Source organism: Adiantum capillus-veneris, chromosome 10 (assembly GCF_014529385.1).
Source record: "Adiantum capillus-veneris isolate H3 chromosome 10, ASM1452938v2, whole genome shotgun sequence".
In the NCBI taxonomy this organism is placed as follows: domain Eukaryota; kingdom Viridiplantae; phylum Streptophyta; class Polypodiopsida; order Polypodiales; family Pteridaceae; genus Adiantum; species Adiantum capillus-veneris.
Genome location: NC_140940.1, coordinates 65,071,039 through 65,086,850, shown reverse-complemented (window position 1 = coordinate 65,086,850; position 15,812 = coordinate 65,071,039). Strand labels below are relative to the sequence as shown.

Below are 15,812 nucleotides of genomic sequence, written 5' to 3'. Positions count from 1 at the left end.
CCGTTGATATGAAGTTGTGAGTAGAGCTAGGGTCAAACAAGATGAAGGCATCATGCTCCCTTACCTTTCCCCAAGCATAGGAGAGAGATGATCCTTTGCAATGAGCATCCTCTTTTGCAGCTTTGATCGTGGAAGCCCTAGGAGTCTCATTGCGAGCATTTTTCTTGGGGCAAGAACAATAGCCATGTCCTTGATCCCACACTTAAAACACTTATGGTCCTTGCGAAAAGCTTCAAGCTCTTCATGAGAGAGTTTGTTTTTACCTTTGTAAACTCCCTTCTCCTTGGACCTATTGTTGTTGTTGTTGTAGAAAGTGCCTTGCTAAGAATTTTGGGCATTGTTTTTCCCCTTTGTATCATTTTTGTCTTTGTTTTCCATGGGTTTGACATTCCGTCTAGACCCTTGTTGGAAATTGATGCGGGAAGCAACCATGGTGTGGTGGATTACTTCGGTGATAGAACCAGGCCGCTGGGAGTTGACATACGCAGCCATCTTCAGGTAATCCCACACAAAATTGTTGCTTTTTCTCGACAAAGTCTATCCTTTGGTAGACAGTAGCCTTGAGATGTAAATCCCAAAACTTGTCCACAAATTTGTGAATAGACTCATGTGAGAGAAGCTTCAAACTACACCATTCGGTAAGTACTTTGTCCTTTGCATCGCTTGCAAGGAATTTCTTCATGATGGAAACTCATAGAGTTTTCCATGTCTTTGGGGCTTCACCATTGCCATGAAGGCTAGCCCACCATTGACGAGCCGATTTCTGGAAGTACATAGCTACATGGCATAGCTTGGAGGACTTTGTGAAGCCCTCGTCTCAAAAGGCCGCATCAAATTGTTGGATGAAGGCCAATACTTTGTCAATGGCACCAAAGGTGCCATCATAGGTGAGAAAAGAGATACTCTTTCCTCTCTCTTTGAACTTCTTGATCTTTTGTGATCATTTCCATGCAGGGTATGATTTGCGATGTCCTCCCCTCTTGTATTCTCTAGGAGAACAGCCATAGCTTTCATCGGGAGAAGAGGAAGGTGAAGAGGGTGACCTCTTTCTTGACCTTTTCTTCCTTTGTCTCCTCTCTGCCCTTTCAGAGTGACGAGGAGAAGGACTGTGTGTTGACCGTTTCCTCATGGGAGGAGTTGGCGATCGTCTAGACCGCCGTCTTCGGTGGAGCCACATCTTCAGAGGAACTTAGAAATTCAATGCTTTATTGCTCTTTGGATTCATCCTCTCATATGGGAGAGAGTCTTTTTTTGGGGGTCTCATCAAGAGGCCTCCTAAGCTCTCTCTCCTCTTGGAGAGGAAGGGAAATCCCATTAAGCACGAAGTTGTTGAGTAACTTCAGCTTGCAAAGTAGGGTTGCCAATAGCTTGATGCAACCTAGTAACAAGATAATTGATAAACATGAGGGCATCATCATTAGCACCTTCATGTGAAAAATCAAAGTTATCAATGTTCATTCTACTCTCTTGGTTATTGTCACCCATGCTAATTATACTTATGTGTTTACTTAGTGTATTCTTTGGCAATTCAAAACCTTAGTTGCTACTCTCTTGGCCTTTGAAAATAAGCACTTAAGTATCTACACCCACGGCTCAAATTGGTTAATTATAGAGAGTAGTAGGGTGGGTCTAACATATCAGAATGCCGAGGGATAGCTCCTTTCGGACTTCTTATGGCTTAATAATGGTAAAGCTGTAGGCAAGTCTAAAAAGACCCCATTATTAAGACCAAAGCTCCCGAGGTGTGCACCAACAAACCCGATAATAGATTCCAGTCCCACTTACCCTAATATAATTAACAAAATCAACCATTGATAGGCTACTTAAGGACCTTTCTTCGTAAGCAAGAAAAGAGAAACCAAATGCTCTGATACCAATGTAATGGAAATGGCCTATGAACTTTGAGAATAGCGGAATTAAGAGAATTCGAGTGAGCATTTTTGTGAGATTACTTTGAGAAAATAGAGAGTGAACTTAACTGATGGTAGCAACATAAACGTAGTACTTAATTAACTTGGCATGAACAATACTTTTGCAAGAGAGAGAATAAACCTTGGCCCCGTGTTGAGACAGATCTATAAGCACATGTCTATATTCTAACTCCCATTGATTCTCCCACATTAAATGATTAGTTTAATATGAGAAAATCATTTGGGTTGGTTAGATATTATATTTTATGACAATGATGAAGCAAAAATGGAAGAAGAATAACTTACAGCACGATCGCTTGATGAAAACCATATCACTATCAAAAACAAATTCCCCGTGCCTCTGATAGAAGATCTGTTTTATAAACTACAAGGCTCTACCTACTTCAATAAGATTGACCTTAAAAGTGGCTATCATCAAATAAGGATAGTGGATGAAGATATCTTAAAGACCGCATTTCGTACAACGTTTGGTCTTTATGAATTTCTAGTCATGCCTTTTGGCTTGACCAATGCTCCTGCCACATTCAATCGTTTGATGGAGAAAATATTTAGACCCTACCGCAAGTTCAGTGGAGCGTTCTTTGATGATACCATCATCTACTCCAAATCCTTGAAGGAACACAAGCAACATCTCCAAGTGATTTTTCAAGCATTGAGGGAGAACAAGCTTTTTCTCAACCAAAAGAAAAGTGAATTTTTCCTTCAAGAGATTCAATACTTCGGTCATATTATTTGTCAAGATGGTATCCATATGGATCTATCGAAGTTAGAGATAATAAAAGCATGGCCTAATCCAAGGAATCTACATGAACTAAGAAGCTTTATTGGTATGTGTGCATATTGCAGACGCTTATAGCAAAATTTTCTCAAATCGCAAGACCATTACATGACTTAACAAAGAAGAACGTTAAGTATTCATGGACTGCTAAGGAGCAAAATGCTTTTGACAAGATCAAAGAGAAGCTTACCTCTCAACTAGTCCTCATGCTTCCGGATCTCTCAAAGCCATTTGAGGTCCAATGTGATGCTTGTGATTGCCTTGGAGCAGTCTTGCTTCAAGAAGGGCATGCCATAGCATATGAGAGCTGAAGGATCAATACGGATGAACAAGTCTTGGGCATTCATGAGAAAGAGCTTTTAGCTGTTCTATATGCCTTAGACACATGGAAGCACTATTTATTGGGGACTCCATTCATTTTACAAACAGACCACCAAAGTCTCAAGTACTTCATGATGCAAACCAAGCATTCCAACAAACAAATGAGGTGGGCAAATTTTCTTTCACAATTTTATTTTCATATTGCTCACATTGCTAGTAAACACAATCAAGTGGCCGATGCACTTTCACGACGATCAAAAGTCAATGCGGTGTCTATAGCAACTCACAATGATCTATCTTCTATGGTAGATGAGTATGCTACTGACCTTGACTTTAAAGATGTAATGTCAGCCCTTGCTTTGGGGAAGAAAGAAGAACTATTCACCTTGCAGGATGGTTATCTTCTCCATGGCAATAGGCTATGGGTTATCCACTCCCTTCGTGAGAAAGTCATGTATGAATCCCATGCTCTTCCCTATGCGGGGCATAGAGGCATTCAACCTACTCTTCGAGAAGTAAAGACATACTTCTATTGGCCTACCATGAAAGTGGACATACAAGAGTATGTTTCAAATTGTGTGGTATGCCAAAAGACTAAGTATGATAGAGGGAAGAAACTTGGATTACTCCGGCCATTTTCAATCCCTAATTCACCGTGGGAGAGTATATCCATGGATTTTATCTTTGGATTACCCAAGTCTATCCATGGGAATACGAGAATATGGACAATAGTCAACAGGTTTAGCAAGCAAGCACAATTTATTCCTATCAAAAAGACTATTAAGGCACACCTAATGGCAACCATCTTCATATCTCAGATTTTCAAACACCATGGATTACCAACATCCATCGTGTCAGATAGAGATCCTAGAACGACCAGTAATCTCTGAAAAGGTCTCTTTGAAAATCTAGGTACAAGATTGAACTTCTCTTCTGCTTGTCACCCACAAACGGATGGCCAAAGTGAGATAGTCAATCTTACAATACTCGATCTACAAAAGAATTATGTTATAGAAGTAGATCAACACTCGCAATAGGAGAAGTACTTACCCCCCTTGTAGAGTATGCGTACAATAATATAGTCCATACTACTATGGGAAAAACACCTTTTGAGATCATAGAGGGAAGACCTAAAAGTACCTTGCTACTTAAAGTACATGGGAAGATCTTCGTTGCTGATGAGTATAGCCATGACCTACAAGAATCTTTTCAAAAGGTTAACGAGGCTATCCATCTCTCAACAAAGGCAAAAAACTGCTGCTGACAAGCACAGAAGGGCCTTAACGTTCAAAGAAAATGATTGGATTTTACTTAAGTTTCCCAAGGCTTGATTGAGGCAAACGACGAGCAAAAATCCTACGGGCCATCAAAAGTATTATGCTAAATTAGCAAAAAGATACTATGGTCCTTTTCAAATCTTGAAACCAATCAATGACATGGCTTATCAACTCATGTTGCCCAACCATTGGCTCATACACAATGCTTTTCATGTGAGTCTACTTAAGCCCTACAAAGGAGAGCTGCCAAGAGAACCAATCCTTGAAGACCCTCCAGAAATCGAAGACCAAGAAGAGGTGCTACAACCCGAAGCTATCCTTCGGTATGAAGACAAGGTACTACTGCATGGTAAGATTATGCGACGGTATCTTATTAAGTTCAAAAACTATCCTTTTGAAGATGCTAGATGGATGCAAGGAATACAACTTAAGGATAGTATGAACCTTGTCAATGCTTACAATGTTGCACTAGAGTAAGCAAATGTAAATGCTTTCTAAATGAACAATGTTTTTGTCTTATAAGACTTATTATTTTTTGTGCATAAATTTAAATAGTATGCATGCTTAGAATCATGTTTGTCATGATAATGTCACTCAAACACCAAGTAGAATTTGTCACTCTACTTTGGGAGTATGATATGGACTAAAGAACAAACATGCTTACGGCAGCTACATGTCCTAAGCACAAAATGGACTAGTCATCCATTCTGGAATGATGTCGCTGGAAAATCTAATATCTAACCAACCCAAATGATTTTCTCATATTAAACTGATCATTTAATGTGGGAGAATACACGGGAACAAGGGTTAGAATATAGACATTTTCTTATGGATCTGTCTCAACACGGGGCCAAGGTTAAAGGGGTCCAAATGAGAGATGGTCTATCAAAGAGCAATGCTACCTAATGGAGCTTAAAGACCTTAGGGTTAGCTTCATTAAATACCTCCAAAAGTTAGTGTTAAAAAGTCATTTGACCTTAGGCAAGCTAGGGCTGATCTTGAGGTGGGAACCCTACCCAAGCATGAGGTCCTTGTCGGCTTGCTAACTAAAGTGCTTAAAATGTTTGTGGGAACCTTGCCCAAAGCTTGAGGTGATTTTTATGCTTAAAATGACTAAGGTTCTTGAAATGTTCAATTCAAAGATAAACTCTCAAGAGGCATCAACGGTTTCCATGCTTGATTGACTGCGTGCTTAAAGTATTCAATTCAAACCAACAAATAATTTAAAAAGCATAAAAGACACATGTTCAAAAAATTCTCCACATGTGGCCCTCATGATGTGCTTGAATTCTATTGGATAGGCTTTAAAGGGCTCCAATGAGAATTTAGATGCATAAGAATAAATAATTAAGTTCTTTCTCTCAAAGAGAAAAAAGAGAACACATGTCCCAAATGATATAATTAAATATTACTATAGAGCGAGAGAGAGAGAGAGAGAGAGAGAGAGAGAGAGAGAGAGACCAAGCATGAGAGAGGGGTATACTCTCCCACACACACACACACACATTCTCTCATTGTGTGGAGTGCAAAGTGCAAGAGCTCCATCTCCTTCTCCAAGCGTGTTGAGAAGTGGAGAGCCTAACACCAACACTCTTGGCTATGGAATGCAAATCCAACCAAGAGCCATGCTTCCTTCATCTTCATTGCTATGGTATTATGCTATGTTAATCAAGAAGAGTGATGATAAGTAAGGAACTATTTCTTTCTCCTATGGATGATTCTTCTTCCTCTTCCCTACCCTCATTCCCCACTAGCTCTCGCCACCTTCGAAGGTGTTTGAGGCCTTGGGACTGAGGCTTGGGATAGTTAATGCTTTTTGCAAACTTTATGGTATGCTTGTGATGCATAAAGCTTTCCATCTTCATTGCATCACCTAGGTCACAAGGAACACAAAGATTGTATTGTATCAAGTCTCTCTTGATGGGAGAATCTATAATACAAATGCCTTTTGGAGAAGGGACTGGCTCCAAGTAAAGCGGGTCCTCAACTATTGTCATGTTCCATAATGCTCTCTCTCTTTCAAAAGTATTGTTCATGCCAAGTTAATTAAGTACTATGTTTATGTTGCTACCATCAATTAAGTTCACCCTCTATTTTCTCAAAGTAATCTCACAAAAACGCTCACTCGAATTCTCTTAATTCCGCTATTCTCAAAGTTCATAGGCCATTTCCATTATAATCATCATCGTTGTGTTTGTCCACAGTGGTTCCTATGTTCACTGTGTCATCTAGTATACATCTTGCTCTTGGCGTGACTTGTATAAGAAACCAGTACCTTTGTTCGTAAATACTTGGAAGATAGATCACTTGCTCATAACTTTTGGAGAGATGTGGATATCACTTGTGCCCGTATGGAATCTTGTAGAGTCCACCATGTAGATACCGCTTGCATGTCTAGATGAGACACCTCCAAACCACTTCACATCGAACACATACTTACAAAAAATTCAAAAGTCTACTCGATAGATTCTTTGGATAACTCCACAATATCTATTTTCCATATCGTTTGGAGTTTGCGCATCAAAATTTCCCATCACTCCACTATCATTTTTCGTTCGTTTTTTGTCTACATTATCAGTTTGAAAGTGCCTTCCTTCGTGCCACATCGAGTTGAAAACCATTGCTTGTTGAAAGTAGAACAAGTTTGAGTATAGGAAGATATATACTAATACATTATATTGTGCATAATGAGTTTGATGAGCAATTACCTTTGGTAGACAACCTCGCGCATACTCCCACTCCTCATCACTAACATGCTCACCATCAGCTTTAGCTTTAGTCCAATGTGGTAAGGTACGTAAGTTACGGTACGTATTTGGTACGACCTGTACGTAGTACCGAATGGATAGAGTTGTTAGGTACATAAAATTCGTAGGTTTTTTTTTTAACAGCCAAAAACCTACAATACGGTCTGTACATGATAAAAAAATTTATAAGTATCACTCCAAGGATGTGTGATTTCTTCTATGAGAGTGTATTTCCCTATACGCTTCTCAATCTTCTTCACGCTTCTTTTCAATTCTGTATATAAACCTACCCACTTTTGCATCACTGGTGAATTAAGGGCAATGTAGTTGTTTATTGCATCACGTATGTGCCTTTCCATGAGCTTTATCTTTTCCTTCCCATTTGGCATATGAGAATGCATCCTTGGATCTTCTTTATCAGTCCATGAACATGGTATCGTTTCATCCACTATAGCCAGGTTCTCAGAGATATACACAAACAACTCTTGAACAATCCATCCTTTGGCCATGCTAGCCTCTGGTTGTGAGCATAGCCTCACGTAGTCCTTGAGTGTCTTGAGAAAACACTCAAGGAAGAACATCCAACGGGAATGGACCACTCCACAAATATTTGCCTCATCCACAAGATGCAATATAAGATGGAGTTGGCTCACTAGTATGGACCTGGGAAAGCTCTCTTCAATGAGAACAACTACTTCTTTGGCTAACAATCTTGCAGCTGATATGGATGTGACTTTAATCTCCTTAGAGCTCACCCACTTGACAAGCTCTCCCATCTTATATATAACATCACATACTTTCTTGCTTCCGCATCCACTGATGCTCAATGGTAAGATGAACTGCTTAATGTTTTCAAAAGTAATAACATTAGAGTAGCAACAAGTAAGATAAAACCTCAAGGCTGGATAATCACCTAGAGCATCTTGTGCCAATTGTGGGATTTCAACCCGTAATGACAAAATGCATGCCAAAACGCTTAGTTTTGGGCATGACTTTGGCCCCTCTATTGGAGGGGTTTTAACATGCCTATTTTCATGCAATGGCCAGCCCGTTTGGGTAGCCCATTGTATGCAAATATGCATGGCAATACCCCTCCAATAGAGGGGAAAAATTCATGCCATAAACTAAGAGTTTTGGGCTAGGGTTTTGGCCCCTAGATTAGAGGGGTTTTAACATGCATATTCACATGAAATGGGTTGCCCGTTGCATGCAAATAGGCATGTCAAGATCCCTCTAATAGAGGGGTCAAACCCTAGTCCAAAACCCTTAGTTTATGGCATGAGTTATGCCTCTCTATTGGAGGGGTTTTGGCATGCCTATGGGCAGCCCATTGCATGTGAATATGCATGTCAAAATCCTCCCTCCTTATTACTGTTATTTTGTCCTGATTGGTCGAGGTAAAGGCTCATGTGAGCCCATGGGTTGTCCCCCATGCTCATGTTTCTTTGGACCTATTTTGCATCCCCCCTTCAATGTTCAAAACCCCTAGTTTGGTTCCTCTATTAGAAGGGTTTTGGCATGCCTATTTGCATTCAATGGGCTCCCCAAACGGGCAGCCCATTGCATGCAAATAATAAAACCACTCTAATGGAGGGGCCAAACGGTAGCCCAAAACCCCTCTAATAGAGGGGCCAAAATCATCCTCAAACCCCTAGTTTTAGGTATGAGTTTGGTTTCTCTATTAGAGGGGTTTTGGCATGTCTATTTGCATGAAATGGGCTCCCCAAACGAGCAGGCCATTGCATGAAAATAAGCATGTCAAAACCTCTTTAATATAGGGACCAAATGGTAGCCCAAAACCCCTCTAATAGAGGAGCCAAAATCATCCCAAAACCCCTAGTTTTGGGTATGAGTTTGGCCCCTCTATTGGAGAGGTTTTGGCATGTCTTTGTCCCCTCTATTAAAGGGGTTTTGGCATGCCTATTTGCATGCAATGGGTTTCCCAAACGGGTAGCCCATTGTATACAAATAGGCATACCAAAACCTCTCTCATAGAGGGGCCAAACAGTAGCCCAAAACTCCTCTACTAGAGGGGCCAAACTCATCCCAAAACCCCTGATTTTGAACAACCCATTTGGTCTCTCTATTAGAGGGATTTTGTCATAATAACTGATATCTAATTCTCTTAAATGATTTTCTCATGTTAAACTAATCATTTAATATGGGGAAGTGCTAGGGGAGAAAAAACTAGAATATTGTTAAGCTGGCAGACCGGCCACAGTAGGGATCCAAAGGGGGGAAAATAAGGATCCAAAGAGGGGGCCATCTGCAAAAGAGCAATGTGCAACAATGGGCTTTAAAGACCCTAACGTTTAGCCCATTAAGACTTCCAAAATGCTAAGGTTCCAAAATTCAAAGGTTGTGTCCAATGGTCAAGCTTAGTAAAATTGGATGCTTGTGAGTGTGCCAAAAAATTCTTCAAGACTCCTACATAGGAGGGGGCGAGCCCTATAAGTAGGGGATGAGAGAAACACACACTCACAGGCTCCCTTTACACAAAGGGAATACGAGACACATGTCAGCTCCCTGGGCCAATTGCCCACAAGGTGCACTCAAATCCTATTGGATGGCCATAGAGGTGGACCAATGAGAATTAGGCTAGAGTAAATCTAGTTTAATTCATTTAAAAACACTTAAAAAAAGAACCAATAAGAATTAAGCTCTCTAGAAGACTATTGGACAGTCTCCCAAGGGGTCTAATGAGCATTCAACAGCCCAATGGCTTGTCTGCTTCCTATTGGCAAGAAGACAAAGGGGTCCAATGAGAGTTTAGTTGCATTATTTAATTACTTAAAGCTCTTACAAAAGGGAAAAGGGGGGCACATGTCACAAGGCTATCACTTATGCTTCTCAATTTTCATCTGCTAAGCTTGGAGAGGTCCAATGAGGTGCCAGCATGAGGATTTAGCAAGAGGGGTCGACTAAGAGAGAGAGAGGGAGCTGATTTTTCAAAGGCATTATTCCACACACACTCACACTAGCTCATGTGTGAAACAAGAAGACTCTCTCTCTCTCTCTCTCTCTCTCTCCCTCTCTCTCTCTCTCTCTCTCTCTCTCTCTCTCTCTCTCTCTCTCTCTCTCTCTCTCTCTCTCTCTCTCTCTCCTTCTCAAGCTTTAATGGAAAGCTCATCATCTACTCCAAGCTTGTGAGAAGGGAGGCCTACACCAACAACTCTTGGCTTTGTGATGCAAATCCAACCAAGAGCCAAGCTTCAATGCATGCTCATCTCCTCTACCATGCTAATTACTAAGCTATGCTAAGATTTTATGAGTGACTATGTGAGGAGATATACTTCTTTCTCGTAAGACTACTCCTTCTTCCTCTCAATCTACTCTCATACCCCGCTAGCTCTCACTAGCTTCAAAGGTGTGTGAGGTCTTGGGTCTGAGACCGTGAGGGAATTGATGTTGTGTTTTATAAGTATTTGCTTAGTGCTTGAAGCTTCCATCTTCATTGCACTAGCTAGTTATTGAAGCAACACAAAGAATTGTATTGTAAAATGTATCCCTTGATGGGGGAAACCTATAATACAAAGCCTTTTGGAGGGGGGACCGGCTCCATGTAAATCCGGTCCTCAACTATTGTCAATAGCTTAATTTCTCTCTCTTTTGAAGTATTGTTCATGCCTATCTAACTAGGTGTTATGCTTTTTGTTGCTCTCTCCACCCAAGAACTCTTGTTATGCTCATTAGGAATCTATTCTAATGAAATTCTCACTATGTTCATGCTATTTTCCGCTACACACAAGTTACTAGGCCATTAAATGTTACAGATTTTGGCATGTCTATTTGCATGCAATGGGCTCCCCAAATGGGCAGCCCATTGCATGCAAATAGGCATGCCAAAACCTCTCTAATAGAGGGGCCAAACGTCATGAGTTTGGCTCCACTATTAGAGGGGTTTTTGCATGCCTAATCGCATGCAATGGCAACCCAAATCCCTCTAATAGAGGGGCCAAACTCATGCCTTAAATTGGTCGAGTTAAAGGCTCATGTGAGCCCATGGGTTGTCCCCCCCATGCTCATGTTTTTTTGGCCCTATTTTGTCTACCCGCTTCAATGATGGGCATCCGTTTGGGTTACCCATTACATGCAAATAGGCATACCAAAACCCCTCTAATAAAGGGGCCAAATGGGCTGCCAAAAACTCGTAGTTTATGGCATGGCTATAGCCCCTCTATTAGAGAGGTTTTGGTACGCCTATTTTCATGCAATGGGCTGCCCGTTTAGTATGTTTAGGTTGAGTTCTCTTTTCTCTCTTTTTCAGTTGTGACATGGCCAGGCAAGACGATGATTTCTTCCGCTCTTTTAGGACAACCGTGGGTTCCTCTTCTGGGAATCCTTCTGGGGGCTCCGGTCCCTATGACCACTCCCCTCCTTGTACTCCTCATTTGGTCCCTATGGATCCCCATATAGCCTCATTCTTGCGTATGCGGCAAGAGTATGAGCGAGCTTCGCAAGGGATCTTCTCTTCATATACGCCACATCAGTTGTCCCAGTATGGGATTTTCCCACTACCTTTCCTTCACCCTTTCTGTTGGCACCCCCACTACATTTCCTTCACCCTTTCCCTCGCCCCTCGCTACTACATTTCCTTCACCCTTTCCGTCGGAACCCTCTTCTACAATTCCCTCGCATCAACCCTCCCCACTACGAACATCAGGCCATCCTAGCCCTCGTGGTCGTCGATCTTCTTTAGGGCAGAGTGAGCGATGTAGTTCGCATGGCTCTGGGTGTAATGAAAATGGCCTATGAACTTTGAGAGTAGCAGAATTAGGAAAATTAGAGAAAGAACTTTTGTGAGATTACTTTAAGAGCATAGAGAGTGAACTTAATTGGTGGTAGAAACATAAACACAGTACTTAGTTAACTTGTCATGAACAATACTTTTGCAAGAGAGAGAGTTTAGAGAACATGACAACAGTTGAGTATCGGAATTATGTGGAGCCGGTCCCCCCTCCAATAGGCATTTGTACTATAGATTCTCTCATCAAGAGAGACTTGGTATAATACAATCTTTGTGTTCCTTGTGACTTAGATGATGGAATGAATATTGGAAACTTCATGCATCACGAGCATAACATAAACTTTGCAAAAAGAATTATTCCAAGCCTCGGTCCCAAGGCCTCAAACATCTTCGAAGGTGGAGAGAGCTAGCTGGGAATGAGGGTAGGGAAGAGGAAGAAGAAACATTTCATAGGAGAAAGAAGTAGTTCCTCACTTATCATCACATAATAGCATAGTAATGAAGATGAAGAAGATGGCAAGCTTAAGCATTGAAGCATGGCTCTTGGTTGGATTTGCATTTCATAGCCAAGAGTGTTGGTGTAGGCTCTCAACTTCTCTACTAGCTTGGAGAAGGAGATGGAGTTCTTGCACTTTGCACTTCACAGAATAAGAGTGCCATAAAATTATAACATCTAACCAACCCAAATGATTTTCTCATATTAAACTGATCATTTAATGTGGAAGAATAGACAGGAACAAGGGTTAGAATATATATATGTGCTTTCGGGTCTATCTCCACCGGGGCCAATGGAAAAAGGGACCCAAATGAGAGATGATCTTTCAAAAAGAAAGGTTACCATAGGGTTAGCTTCATTAAAGACCTCCAAGGTTAGTGTTGAAAGTCCTTTGAACTTAGGTAAGCTAGGGCTGAGCTTGAAGTGGGAACCCGGCCCAAGCTTGAGGTGCTTGTCATGCTTGCTTGATGACTAAGGTGCTTGAGGTTCTTGTCGTGCTTGCTGACTGAGGTGCTTGTCGTGCTTGCCGAAATGACAACCGTGGTAATACCTGCGGTGATACCCGTGTGCCCAATTCTTTCTCTCTCCACAAACGCTTGTTGATGCACGGCTAATCCAGAGGCATTCAACCCCCTTTCTTATAGTGACAGCTAGTGTCATTGAACAAGCATGCACTCATCACAGTGGCACACTATCACCTCCTAAACTCTCCGAAACTAAAAAGAAGCATTTGCATTGTGTGCAAATTGCCTAGAGGATTTACCATCTCTCTTAGGTTCACTATCACTCGTGCTAGCTTTGAGCTTTGGGCATTCGACTTTGGTGTGACCTACTCATCAATTTTCCTTTCGCATTTTGACATAAGAGAGTTAGTCCAACGACCATCGTGACCGCCCTAGTCAGTCCTCTCCCCCTGCCTCTTAATATGGAACCCCTTTCTTTTAAACCTTGATCCCTTCTTCTCTTCTTTCTCAGCCCTACCCATCCCATCTTGTGCACCACGATGCTTGATGTCATTGTATAGCTGTGTGTACTTTATCTCCTCAGATAAGTCCTCCAGTAGAAGAGGGTCAACACACTCATGGTAATCGTTTGTGAGGCCCCTCTTGAAGTCCCGCAAAGTCTCGAATGCATGATTCCCTTTCACTTGAGCACTGTCTCTCTGTAGTCTAAAATGTATTGGGTTAGGGACTTGTTAGCGTCGAGCATTTGTCCCCATAACTCCCAATTTCACTCTTTCTCATTGCCTGACAAGAACTCCTTTCGAAACATCATTTAGAACTCTGTCCAAGTGGTCAAACTCATCCACCGCTTGTACGCCTTGCCGGTCAATAGGAAACTAGTCTCTATGGGCTATACACAGCTAGGCTGCTTCCACAATGCATGGATATCCGACCACTTGGCTATGAACATGTTCATAGAATCTTTGTTCCTCTCCCTTTCTTCGCCCCCAAAACTGGAAAATTTGAAATCCTAGAGTAGAATCGAGACTTTTTCTGCAGATGACCCCGCAGACGCATTAGCATGGACCCCCATAACCACTGGCGAGGCTACGCTCACTCGTGATGTGGGTGCCCTCCTACTCCGAGGAAGAGAAGATGCCACGTCTAAAGCGGTGGTAAATGCGTCTAGACATGTGGAGATGCTTTGCAACATCATGATTACATCAACCTGTACTTTTTCTAAGTTGTCAATTTGGCATTAAAATATTTGAATATCTTGCTACAGAGCTCTGTCTCCGTAAGGATATCGATAAGATCGGCTAGGTCATCCTTCAAGGGTTCCTCGTCGTCCCCTCGATGATGTTGGTCTCCATAGACTCTGGTTCATCGTCAATAGGGTCGACGGCCTCTACAATGGTCGCGTCCAAAGGCAGGGTTTATCGTCGTAGAGGGCGTTGGTGCAACACGTGAAGTGATTGACGAACGCGCTCCAAAGTGGGAGAGTGTCTGACATCTATAGAAAGATAATTCGGTTTGGGCTAAGCTTGCAACCGTCGACCAACAAGCCCAACAACCCTAGAGAGCTAGAAGGTGGTTGGGACACACACATAGCAATCATTTTTTTAATTGTTGTTTTAGCAATTAAATGCTGTAAAATAAAAAACAATCAAGGATTTGCACACAAACGCTAAAAAAAAAGGAGCAATAATGGAATAGAGTAGTCACCCCCCTCGATCGTGAATCAACAACATAGAAATCAATGGAACACAAAATCAATGAAGCTCAAAAACGGTGGAAGCGATGAAAACGAAGCTAAACCCAATGTAGCCAAACCACTCCGGGTAGCTGACAGTCGAATCCGATATGTCGTACTCGATTTAGCTTGAACGGCCCCTCTTTGATACTCTGCTTTAGAACGCCATTTGATTGTTTGCCAATGCGACGTTTTGGCCAGCTTTTCCTTTACACTACATTTTGAATGGCCCAAATAAGTGGTAAACTCTTTCAAGGGACTCATCAGGTGGAATCTAAGATAGATTCCACCAGAGAATTGAGGCAAAGGGAGAAAGCATAGAAAAAGGGGAGGGTGGAGGTCACCTAATTGGGAAGGGAGATGGCACTTGGAGGGGGGAGAGAGGAAGAGAGACATGACATGTCTGACAAATAGATTTAATTATCGTCGGAGAGATTAGGTCTCCCCCGTCTCATAAAAGATTAAACAGTAAGGTCCACCGGACATGTTTCACGTGCCTGATCACCCCCTGAAATCGAGATATGCTATGATACCAATGTTATGCTAAGATAATGCCCTACGGGCACAAGAGGATATGGTCTCTAGTTCACTACCCAACCATGGGAAGAATGAGCTTGCCCCTCATTCCCCTACTTTTTATAGTGTGGCATGCCTGTCCACATTGGTCAGGTCACTGCGGTCGGGCGATCTCCCCCTAAAACCCCCCCTCCTCGACTCTACAATCGGAAGGCGATCGACCTAGACGCATCCATTACAGGCTACGTGACAACTTAATTGCTTCAAGCTACCTAGCAAACTTTTCCCTTGGCCCATCTCTTGGCTTGCTTCGTTCTGTCGTACCTTCATCGGCCCACTCTTGGCTATGCTTCACCCAATTTTTGTTGCCCTGCCAGCCAGTCATTTGCCTGCACAACAAACTCCAAGCCTCTTCACTACCGTGAGATCCCTCTAAAGCCTCGCCTCTGTCGATGGCACCTCTATTCAAATCCCCTCTCATGGCATTGTAAGAACCGCAATGCCCTCCTCGTGGGTCCATGGCTCTCTCAAACCCCCTTATGCTTGCTACAACCGCTCCCTCTTTCGCTGTAGACTTTCAAGCTTCGAGCAGGTGACAGTTGCCCCAACTTAGCCCACCATCACACACAACGAAGCAACAGTATTGTGGCTATCAACTTACAAACATATGGAGTTACCCCAAGGCACTCAAAACTTGAGGGTGGGCTCCCGCGTTGTTTTGCTTCAAGCATGGCTAAAGCCTCCTTCCCATGGTCAAGATTTCTCAATGCACAAAACCATCCTCATGGCCTTGGGTCGAACCC

General features: G+C 42.2%; 1 pseudogene; it reads right to left on the bottom strand.

The window, feature by feature from the left end:
* Positions 1-6,464: 6,464 nt before the first annotated feature.
* Positions 6,465-15,529, bottom strand: LOC147448967 (uncharacterized; annotated as a pseudogene).
* Between the last annotated feature and the right edge of the window lie 283 nt (positions 15,530-15,812).